Source organism: Patiria miniata, unplaced genomic scaffold (genome assembly GCF_015706575.1).
Source record: "Patiria miniata isolate m_02_andy unplaced genomic scaffold, ASM1570657v1 HiC_scaffold_7, whole genome shotgun sequence".
Taxonomy (NCBI): domain Eukaryota; kingdom Metazoa; phylum Echinodermata; class Asteroidea; order Valvatida; family Asterinidae; genus Patiria; species Patiria miniata.
This window is the reverse complement of record NW_024037074.1, coordinates 39,768,935-39,780,405: the sequence shown is the minus strand read 5'-3', so window position 1 is coordinate 39,780,405 and position 11,471 is coordinate 39,768,935. Positions and strand designations below refer to the sequence as shown.

The following is an 11,471-nucleotide window of genomic DNA, read 5'->3' as shown; positions in this document are numbered from 1 at the left end:
GCATCTACAATAATCTGCGTGTACATATCAATCCCTATATCCTTGTTTAAGTCAGTATATAACTATCAACCCACACAAAAGCATATTGGTTCCCCAATTGTAACGCAGAAAAAAATCATCGGAGGAGTTTTGATCATGCAGTCCCCGGCTCCCAAGATGAGTCGTTATCATTTGGTATGATAATGAAAGATTCAGCGAATTTTGTACATGCTTTTTAACTTATACGTGGTATTCGATTGCGGTTGTTGCGAATTTGCAAGGAGGCCTAGTAGTGACAAAATTCCTGACAGAGCAATTAGCATGCCCAACTTTTCACAGTTTATGTAGAAACATTTCATGTTAGCATTTTATGCTAGGAGGTTGTCTTTAATAGGTACACTCAGCAACGTTAAAAGTATAGATATATAATTGAATAAGATATGTGTTTTTGTTAAACTGTATCGAAGCATACACAATATTATACTATAATCTGTTGTAATTTTCCCTGCCATTCCTTTCCAAGACCTGGCGAATTTTGTAAGCTTTTTCCTTTTCAATCAAAGAAATTCTTGTATAAAGGACAAACTCCTTTCATTTCTGATCTTGATTAAATTTCATCGAGCGAAAAAGTTATTATTGTGTGCCGCATTCATATCTCTGATAAATGCCTTGCTAATCGGCCAGTCGAGACTCGAAGTTACAACTCAATTTGAAATTCTACTTGGAGGTATTGTCATTCTGTACCAGCTGTATGCCATTGTCAAATGTATCCGGCTCGTTCGTCAGTTCAGTTTAAACCACGCCCACTTGTCATTAAGCAGCATTGGAAGAATTGGAACCGGAAGATAACGCCGTACAACTTGAGTGGTTATCCAATGGGCGCTAGCAATCAGTGGTGCACGCGCGTGCGTGACGCTTTTACTAACGAACCGGAATATGGCGTTCTTCAATCCTGCATTTTGTCAACAATGAAATTCAATTTAAGTGTTTTAGTCCCCTCACTTTGCCAAGGAATTCATTCAGATGTCTTGGTCATATGTCTTATACTTGAGGACCACCACGTTCTCCTGGAAGTCAGAAGCGGACACGTCAAATTTGGTGACGACACTGCTAGAAGGGGAACTGATGGAGTGAGAAACAGTGCTTGCAACCAAGGCCACGTCATATGACCGCTTTGGCAAGTGCAATTCCCGACCGCAGCAGATGCACTTCATGTAGGGTGCAAAGGCGTCGCGGACCTCCTCGCGTCGAGCGCAGAACATGAGAAACACAAGCACGCCCTGAAAAGAAAACGAGCGGAGAAGGTGAACATTTAACAATGCCTGAGATAAGACTCTCCAGATCGTGCTCTGTTAAATTCAACGAGCTTTTATAAAACCGTAGACTTCACAATCAGGCAGTTTTTGCAAGATCGAGATGACTCGAGTATATTCTCAATCACTAACTGACTAACTGACTCACTGACTAACTCATTGACTGACTGTACCTTGTGTACTGGGCAGTGCTGTCGTATAGGACTATCCCTTTAGGCCAATAAATGGGCCATATCCTACCCATTGGGTATTGTTGTAATAGCCATCCTGAATCAGTTAAAATGCCTCCCCTCCATTTACCTGCAAGGAGTTAGCCAAACAGAAGATGAGTTGAAAGGTAAAAGTCGCTTCTTCGATGGCCAGGAACCCAAAACACCAGGTCAAGCCCATGAGGGCGGAGATTGCCACGGCATTCTGAAGACTTTTGGAGATCTGCTGGGAGCGAGATGCCTCTTTGACCTTCAGGAGACTGCGCATGACCAAGATGAAGGTGATGATGTTGTGGAGGAGGATGAGACCAATGGGAGCAAGGAGGCCGAGGTACAGCACAAGACCAGGCTCAAGGAAGCAGCTGCAAACGAAGGAATATTCATGATCATTTGGATGAATATTAGGTAGGTAATACAAGCTTTAATACAGTGCTAAATAACCTGCATATTGTATTACAGTCGCATCTGTATAAATCTTTGGACATTTTCGAAACGTTGCCTTTGTTTCAAAATTCTGCTTGTGTTAAAAAATTGAAGACTTCTGACATACATTTGGAGAATTCAGTTCATTATGGGTCCAAGGTCTGCTTGAGGAGTAAAAAATCATATTCGTAAGAGAATAAAATTTAGAGTAGTTTAGATTGTAGAAGGTTCTTAAATTCCCAGCATACAGTGAAGTAAGCAGGAGTTTGGGACAAAGCCGACGTTTCGGGAACTTCTCTATAAGAATAATAATTAGATAGAGAGAGGATAGTGACTAATTGCATGAATCTACAAGCTAGCATGATCATTTACTTACTAATGTTCGTTGGCATAGTGATGTGATGCTGCAGCCAATGTGATTATCAACACAATCAATGGTGAACCTAAAAAGGGGGAGATTAAAATCGTATTCTTGATTCAACTTGATTCAAATCTTGATTCAACTGATGATAATGATTTAGCTTGGTTTCCATTTGAAAAAACGTTTGACTTTAGACAGAAAACGTACCCCAAGCGATGAAGCAAGCTTTGAGCATGTATCGAGGCGCGTCTTCTGGGAACACCTTCACCGTACTGACGTACATGTTCCTGGCTTCAACGGCCATCCACATCATAGTGGACAGAGTCAAGTAGTGGAGTAAAGCAGCCACGAACACACAACCACCTCCGGAGCCCTTTTAAATTGAAGTAGATATAACCGGTATAATTTAAAATCAAGATGCTATTTACAAAGGACGTTACAATGAGTGCTTTTCAAGATATGGAAACTGACTTTACCGACCGGTCCTGGCCACTTTTGACCTCTTGGTGGCTCTAGATATCTATCGTCCCTTAAATTAAACTGAAAAGTTTCCTGCGTTATGTAACCTTGCTCACCTTAGCATTGTCGACGCCGGCAACAAAGACGATGTACAACATGAACAACGAGAAGCAGAAATTGATGAATATCTGACGAGATTTGCCAATTCGCAGTTTCCTACAAAAGGGTAAAGATTTTGTTGTTGTTGAAATTTTAACACTGTCTTAGAGCGACAAGACAACACATGGAACGTATGAGTAATAAGCTACAGAGAAACATGGTTGTGTTTAATTTTTTGTATCGTTTCATTACAATGATCTTACCTGATAGCTAAGTATATGATCAGCGTGATAGCCAGAGCTATGATTGAAAGTGCAGCGCTAACCTGGCTGATGACATCAAGCGCTCGCTTAGCAGGAGTGTCATCTTTATCATCAGGTGCTTGGCCCTTCACATCCTGAAATGAACGACAAACCAGTCACCAATACAGACAATATTCCTGATATGGCATCTATGTATCCAACAAAATAAAATGATCTCCTAATTACAAATGTGGTAAAGATAAAGTGTCTTGTTGGCCTTGGCATTTCGTAGGCATTTCATAAATGTTAAAACAGGAAAATCATGTAAATTCTATAGACCAATGTATTTTTCCCGATAAATGTCCTTCTTTTCCTGACTTAACCGACCTTCCCTTTTCGTATGGCTTAAAGTAGTGTCACTCTTTCTTTGAACTGAAAGAGGTACTCTTTTGCTTTGTGATGTGCTCCATGGTCTAAGCTTGGTACAACCTGCGGGAGTCTATCACCTTGAGCCAGCAATTGTCGCATTCCTAAATAGAAAAAGCTTTATGTAAGAAGTTTGGAATCACAATAAAATTGAACTATACATGCCACTAGGATTGCGAAGTTGGTGGCATGAGAGCAATTACACACGATCGTCTTATTGGTCACTTCAGCAAGCGCGCATCCATCTGTTGTCCAATCGCCGACTCCATCTTCCAGCTCAAAGTCCCAGGACACGCATTGGCCTTCGCTTGATTCCTCCTAAGTTTCGAAATCGGAAGATTGATAAAAGGTACACAAAATTAAATGAGGGCAAAATTTGAAATGATTAGCTTAATGGACATTAACGTTTATAGTTGGCAAAAATTTGCCCTAATTTAATACTGAAGTTTTCTACTCTGGATAAACAGGTATATTCTCATGATCACCTTGAATTCAATCACGACTGGTTCTGTGAGGTTGACAAGTTCAACATTCTCCACAGTCAGTGAGACGACTGATCCAGCGACCTTACGAGTCGAGTTACCCTCCCATCGATGCTCTCTGATCGAAGCTGACTGGAACAACGTGTCATCAGCGTAGATCAGGAAACTGGCTTTCAGCTGAGCTACATTTAAAAGAAATAGTTTAAAGAGGTACGTTTCTCATATTTGTTTGCACTTCCCCCGAAAATCTTATCAACAAACAACGTTTCATAGTGTCATCCCTTGAAAGATGTTTAAGATTCTATGAAAATCTAATTCTGGAGGCTTAGGTTATGCCAATATTTCCATCATAACTCCACTTCCAATAAGGAACAGCAGTGCGTCTCTGGCATAGCCCCACCCTCTTTCATCTTATCAGATATCGATTATTCACATAATCTTTGATCACACATGATTAACTTACCATTAGGGGACGGTAACAAATTGATGATGTTGCCAGGCAACCGAGCCGATGCCAAGACATCGAGATCATTCGGTATCACACTTGAGTACCAAGTCTCGACCTCGGTACCGGCAAGGGTGCCCTCTTGCGGTGACCCTTGTCCAGGAAACGTCACATTTGACTGTTTCACGGACACGAAGCTGAGTCCGTTCCCGGTCTGGTTTGGTTCAAGACTGACCGCCTCCACGTGGATTGAGTCCTGACGTATACTGACTTTACCCTCTTGCTGAAGTGTCAGGGAGATTTGAGTCTCTACGGACTGAACGATGGCTGAGGAGATGTTGGCCTCGATGTGAGTGGGCTCGGAGTCAGGAGTTTCAGGCCCAACACTCATGATGACATTGCTGACAGTCTCCAGCACTAGTTTGGTCACCTTCAAGAAATCATGATTATAATTAAACTTCAGTTACATATATTTCTACCATATCGCTGTTCCACAGCCCTTTTTTTCTTTGAATCATGTGATAAGTCCGCTCTCCGGAATGGTTATTCAACATACCTCTTTGTCCCCCGATCCTGCTTTAGCGATGTTCTCCAAAATGCTGGCAACCACCGCAACATCTGCTGCCTCCTTAGATGACTCTGACGTCTGATTGGCTAGAAACTCGGCCACTTCGACTGCATTGCCTTTGCTAACCTCAACCTGCCAACGAATATGGTTCATGGTCACATCTTCATATCTAAGCTTATTAAAACACCGCATCTGCCTGCAGTTTTTCACAATTTGCTCAAGTAAACACTGTGAATCAAAAAATAGGACCTCTCTGCAAGAGCCACCATATTAGAATGCCTTTCTGAAAATTTAGCCATTATCTAATTTGGATCAACTAACGTCCTGAGATAAAACAAATTACCTTGACGACGTTTTCGAGAGACACTTCCTTCTTGTCCCCGCAGCCACGAGTCTGCTGCTCCTCCCATCGGAAGTAGAGAGGAGCCTCCAACTTTGAACAGTTTCGGACGGCTACGGGTTCACCAGCTTCATTTAGGGTCATCAAAACGTAGTAATGCAGATGAACAAAACCATTTTATCAGAAGAAACTGAATTGTGCTAATAAATGCGATATAAGTGAGACTTGTGGCCAAGAAACAACGAACGAAAAAAGAGGAAGAACATAAAGAGGTGGAAAGACGATCGCGAAGATTTCGAGAAAGAATGGATACATCAGGCAGAACAAGGAACATGTTGGACTATGGTGAAGGTTTCAAAAACTGTGACAGATTCTAAAGTCAAACCATTTTCAGTTGTCAGTGGACATCGTTGGACAGACTTGGCAGTGGATCCAGCTACTGCTACAGGCCATCTCAGACCGTCATTGGTTGTGTTGGTTGGGCACTGACCTGTTGTGAAAGCACGACAAAGCGTTTTACTAATCTCTCACTCAGTTATTTTTAAAATTTCTTGGATAGGGGTCCAAACAAACTCTTGAACTATCTTTGCCAAGACTTCAAATACTCATATCTCACCTTGTACAACAACAAAGAGTGAACATTCGAAGTGCAGGTTGTATGCCGCAAACCATTGCTGATAGTCTACTCGATGAGTTCCCATCAACAATTCAACACCAGGATTGCAACTTGAGGTGAAGTTTGTAGATCCGTCCCATCCAGTTAGATCCGGTTCCAACCAGCTCACACTGGTACTGGTCGAGCCAGGACTTGCTAATGCCGAGAAATTGGCTGGGCAGACGAGTTTCACAACTGAGAAAGAAGACCAAAAAGTTATGACTAAGCACCTGCGGAGCTATTCTGTTTGTGAAATTGAGGAAGAAACCTTAATTCTTATTTAGGAAAGCACGTGGCTAGACGGCTGGAATCCGAGAGAGCCCAAGTTTCTACTCATGCCTATGAGAGTGAACAAAAGCAGATCATTGGAGCCAATGAATATGTACGGCAAAAAAAATCAAAATAAAGAGTTTGAATTGGACACTAACCTGCAACCGTCACAGTAAACGTACAAACATTCTCATTTCCAGACGCATCTTCAGCTCTGTATGTCATCGTGGAACCTCCAACTGAAAAGGTTCCGTTACCAGCTTGGTGGCAGTCATCGGCTGTGGCTCCTGAGCAACTGAAAGTTACATTCACTTCACGACCAGAGTTGTCAGAGGTCATTGGAGGAATCCACCTGTGATGTACCTGATTGGACGATGAGCTGACTGGGATAGTGACGTCAGCTGGACAATCATCAAACGTAGGAGGCTCGTTGTCTGAAACGGTACAAACATACATGTATTAACTATAATTAGTACCCAATTTATCTTATCACGGTTTGGTATGTTCTTTTTGCAACAATTTCTCACTCAGTTGATATTCAACTTTGTTTCAATATATTATCCAGAATTTCCTCACCTTCGACAGCAATGAAAAACTGACATTCGCTCATCACTTCAAGAATCCTGATTGTCACCAGTGTTGATCCGATATGGAAGCTTTGACCTGGCTCATGATCACTGACGACGGTGACATTTTGGTCGTAGCCATTAAAGCTGAGGCTTGGCGGAGGCCACGACACGTTGACAAAGTTGTAGGGGTTTGCAGAGACGATGATATTTGCCGGACAAGTTATACCGACTCCTGAGGAAAAGAGGTGATATCAACCAAAGCAGGCAGTATTAAAGAGGTTGTGGAATGCTCGAAGACATTTCCGTCATTTTTCGGGTATATGTAGCCTAAGGTGTGATGAAATAAAAACGACTATTGTGTCTGTCATGAAATGAGTACAAAAGGTACTCCCGATGCAGCGTTGTATAAACGAGTCCTGTTTATTACGTCACGATTTACTATGTTTTGTTTGCTGCCCCCAACGACGACTTTTACACAAATTGCACGTTCGGGTCGAAACATGACCTGAAAACAGCTCTCAAAAGTACCTTTTGTACTCATTTCATGACAGACACAATAGTCGTTTTTATTTCATCACAACTTAGGCTACATATACCCGAAAAATGACAGAAATGTCTTCGAGCATTCCACAACCTCTTTAAGACATCATTAATCCGTCCAAGATATATCAGTGGCGAATTCTGAATTCTGAAATGAGGAGTTGCAGTCAACGCATAAACATACGAAACACCTGGCAGCAATAGATCAAGATTTGTAATATGGAGGATTTTGTTATTCAAGGAACTTCAGGAAATGTTGGTCTTTTTTCAGTATGTAAATACGAATGTAATTAACATTGGTCAGTCGGGGGTGGTTAACCACCCAAACCACCCCTTGGATCCCTCCTTGCATAGGAGAGAGGCGCAACAACTGATGACAAACTGACTTGTGTGTTCACCAAACACAAAATCAATGGAACCTTCAAACACGTCGGCAGGCAGGTTTCAGTTGAGCAATTGAACATAAGTTAATTGAATGATTAATTCATTGTCGTTAGACACGTTAACTTTTGATGCAATCAAATAAATGGAATCAAATAAAGCGAAATAAAATCAAATACGGCAACTCAATAAGTTATATAACGAAACGGGATGGCATTTCCACTATCTCAACAGGCCTAAGCACCGCATAAGCTATAATGAAAATGTTATTATCCCATTGCTCGGTGTTTTTCAAAGTCAAGTTGATGAAGTTTAACATGAGATAGTTACAGAAAGGTAAACACCTGTCACTGTCACCGTGAAGTTACAAGACGCAACGTTCCCGTCTTGGTCTGCGATTGTGTAGGTTACCATGGTAACATTACCCACGGGGAACATGTCACCAGGGTGATGGCTGGAGTTCCATAGCAACGGCGAGTTTGGATCTGATGCTGTCACGTTAGGCCACGCCACGGGGACTGATTCTATGTTGAGGTCCACTAGACGATAAATGTCGCCCGGGCAACCGGTGGTGAAAGTAGGTGGGGTCAGATCTGTGACGCAAAGAGATTAGTTAGGAGAGAATAAAAGTGACATGTGACCGGGTCACATGACAACTGTGTTAATTGATCGTCGACGTAAAAGTGACGGGTTTCTAGCAAGATGTATCAAGCACGATTAAGTTTAGTACACGTGCGCATCACATGCAGACGATACGAACAGGAGTTTAGGCTTATAACGTTTAAAAACAGCTGAATTAATCGATGTCCTGAAAAAAATCGATGTTTTGAACATCACTTATGAAGAAATGCAACATTTTGGAGGTATATGGTTTCGCAGAAAAGTGTTCGGGTGTAAACATTTGACATGACTGCCTACCTATGACTGTGATTTGCATGCTGCAGTTTGCAACGTTGTTGATGGCATCTTTGGCAGTGTACTGCAATGTGTGCACAGACTGCGCAAGACTCAAACTGATGCTGTCATTTACAAGATGCATGGAACCATCTACGTCAATGGTGATTTCGAACCATCCGCTGTTGTCGTATGCAGAGACAGGATGAGGAAGGATGACCGTAGCAAAGTTCTGGTTTGTATCCGTCTCGGTGGTTTGATCGGATGGACAGGTGATGACTGGCGGCTTATTTTCTGAAAGTAAATACTATTAATCCTCATAAAAATGTACATACCTGTTATCCTGAGGAATGCTACTCGCTGATCGAAAATAGTTTATTTGGACCCAGACCCTACCCACGCCTTTCGGGTCGGATCTAGACATCGGAATTGACGACTTAATGTTAAATGACAACAGTAACAATTCTCAATCGTCTTAAAATCATTAATCCAGACCAGTATATGGCTATATTGGGATGATGTTGACTATATCAGGGTTTAAATGACCCTTCTGTCCCTAAGCCTCCTAGCCCTTGCATCATACAGCCAGCGGCGTAGCTACGGGGTATTATTTGTACTCGGTGACACAGTCGGTGAGTTAGTTAGAGATAGACAAACTAAGGCTGGCACTTCGGATCCAGAAATATTAAAAAGAAAACATTCAAAGTGAATCGTATTGCATGAAGAATATTGCTATTTTGTGGTATTTTAATATAAACAATAAAGGCCTACCAAGAACGGTGATTTGCGTGCGGCATGTTGCATTGTTGTTTGCATCACTCGCTGTATATTGCAGTACATATGAGGAGTTTGCCATACTCAATCTGACCGTTTCATTAACACGGTGCGTAGAACCAGCAACATCAATGGTTATTTCGAAATGGCCGCTGTTGTCGAATGCAGAGCCTGCGTCCGGGAGGGTAAATGTTGCGAAGTTCTGGTTTGTATCTGTCTCGATGGTCTTATCGGGTGGGCAGGTTATCCCTGGCGGCTGAGTATCTGAAAGAAAAATTATTAATATTGACACCAATATATATGTGTAGGTTACCCGACGTATACTCACCTTTTAGGAGATCCTGATCCTCAGAGCCATGACCTCTTCCTTTCGCGGGACGGATGCAGAAATCAGACTTGACGAACTAAGTTAGTTAGATGAGACAGTAAACCATTGCCAATACTCTTTAAGTCAGCATTTCAGACAATTTTTGCATGGCTATTGGGGATTGTTGACTACGTATTCAAGGTTTATATGAGAGGGCCTTCTGCCCCTTAGCCCCCTCTTGCATCATCCAACGCTACGGCTTGAGATCCTTCCAGAAAGTAACATGATATGCATAGCCGTGCTGGATCAGTACTGCAGTGACACAGCCAGTGAGTTAGTCAGAGGACGGGAGGCCGGCACTTCGGATCCAGCAAAAATTAGAAAGAATACATTTAAAGATAATCTTAATACATGAGTTATATTTTGTGATATAATGTAACACGATAATTGCCTACCAAGAACGGTGATTTGCGTGCGGCACGTTGCAACGTTGTTGTTTGCATCACTCGCAGTGTATTGCAGTTCGTATGGGGAGTTTGCAAGACTCAAACTGACTACGTCATTAACACGGTGTGTAGAGCCATCCAAGTCAATTGCGATTTCGAAATGTCCGCTGTCGTCGGATGCAGAGGCTGCTTCGGGGAGGGTAAATGTTGCGAAGTTCTGGTTAAGATCTGTATGAATCGTCCGATTGGGTGGGCAGGTAATCTCTGGCGGTTGATCAGGATCTGAAAGAAAATATGATTAACCTTCACATCAATTTATATTAAATAGGTTCCCCGCCATATCTTCACCCCATAGGAGGAATACGCTACATGTAGGCCCATGTTGATGCCGAATATAGATAGACCCGGAGCCTCCTCCATTTCCTTCGGGGCAGGACCCAGATATCAGACTTGACAGGCGGATGCGAAACGAATTTGACGTCAGTGGAGCATTCAATGCGAAATTCGCCGGAGGTGAAATGTGTTCAACTTGTGCGAATTCGCATCGCGAATACATGCCCTGACGACACAAAGTCGCGTTTGCTTTCGCGCCAAGTATGAACCGGGCTTTAGATGAGACAGTGACAATACTCAATCATCTTGAAGTCAGTATTCAAGACCTTTTTTCATGGCTATTGCGGATGTTAACTATACGTAGTCAAGGCTTAATGAGAGGTCCTTCTGACTAATCCCCCTCTGGTATCATCCAACGCCTTTCAAGATTCTTCCAGAAACTAAAATGATAAGCATAGTCAAGTTTCTATCGCTATAAAGAGGGTGAGTACGCTTCTAAAGCGTAAATAAACTACAAATAAAGACTAAATGTGAAATTCAAAATTGACAAAGTTCTACATTTTCGGGTACATGTTCCAAGTGTGGCCCTTATTTACGGAGATAGTCCAGTAAATTGGCCACATTTATGGGGCTAGTTGCGAGTATAGCCGCAAGCATCCCTTGCAGTGTATTGCAAAGCGTGTGGAGAGTTTACAAAAAAATATTCAAACTGACTATGCCATTAATATGGTGTGTAGAACCATCTGCATCAATGGTGATGTCGAAATGTCCGCTGTTGTCGGATGCAGAGGCTGCGGAGGGTAAATGTTGCGAAGTTCTGGTTTGGATCTGTCTCGTTTATGAAAGCGTTAAAGGCAGTGAATGTGTGTTAAATAGTACAAAAACCCGAATTGGAGATAGCGTTTATATAAAATTTATTTTCGTTCTCGTAAAAAAACTCAGTCCGTTGTCAACAA

At 42.1% G+C, this 11,471-nt stretch overlaps 1 pseudogene; it reads right to left on the bottom strand.

Annotated features, from left to right (window-relative positions):
* Positions 1-914: 914 nt before the first annotated feature.
* Positions 915-9,511, bottom strand: LOC119745170 (annotated as a pseudogene).
* Between the last annotated feature and the right edge of the window lie 1,960 nt (positions 9,512-11,471).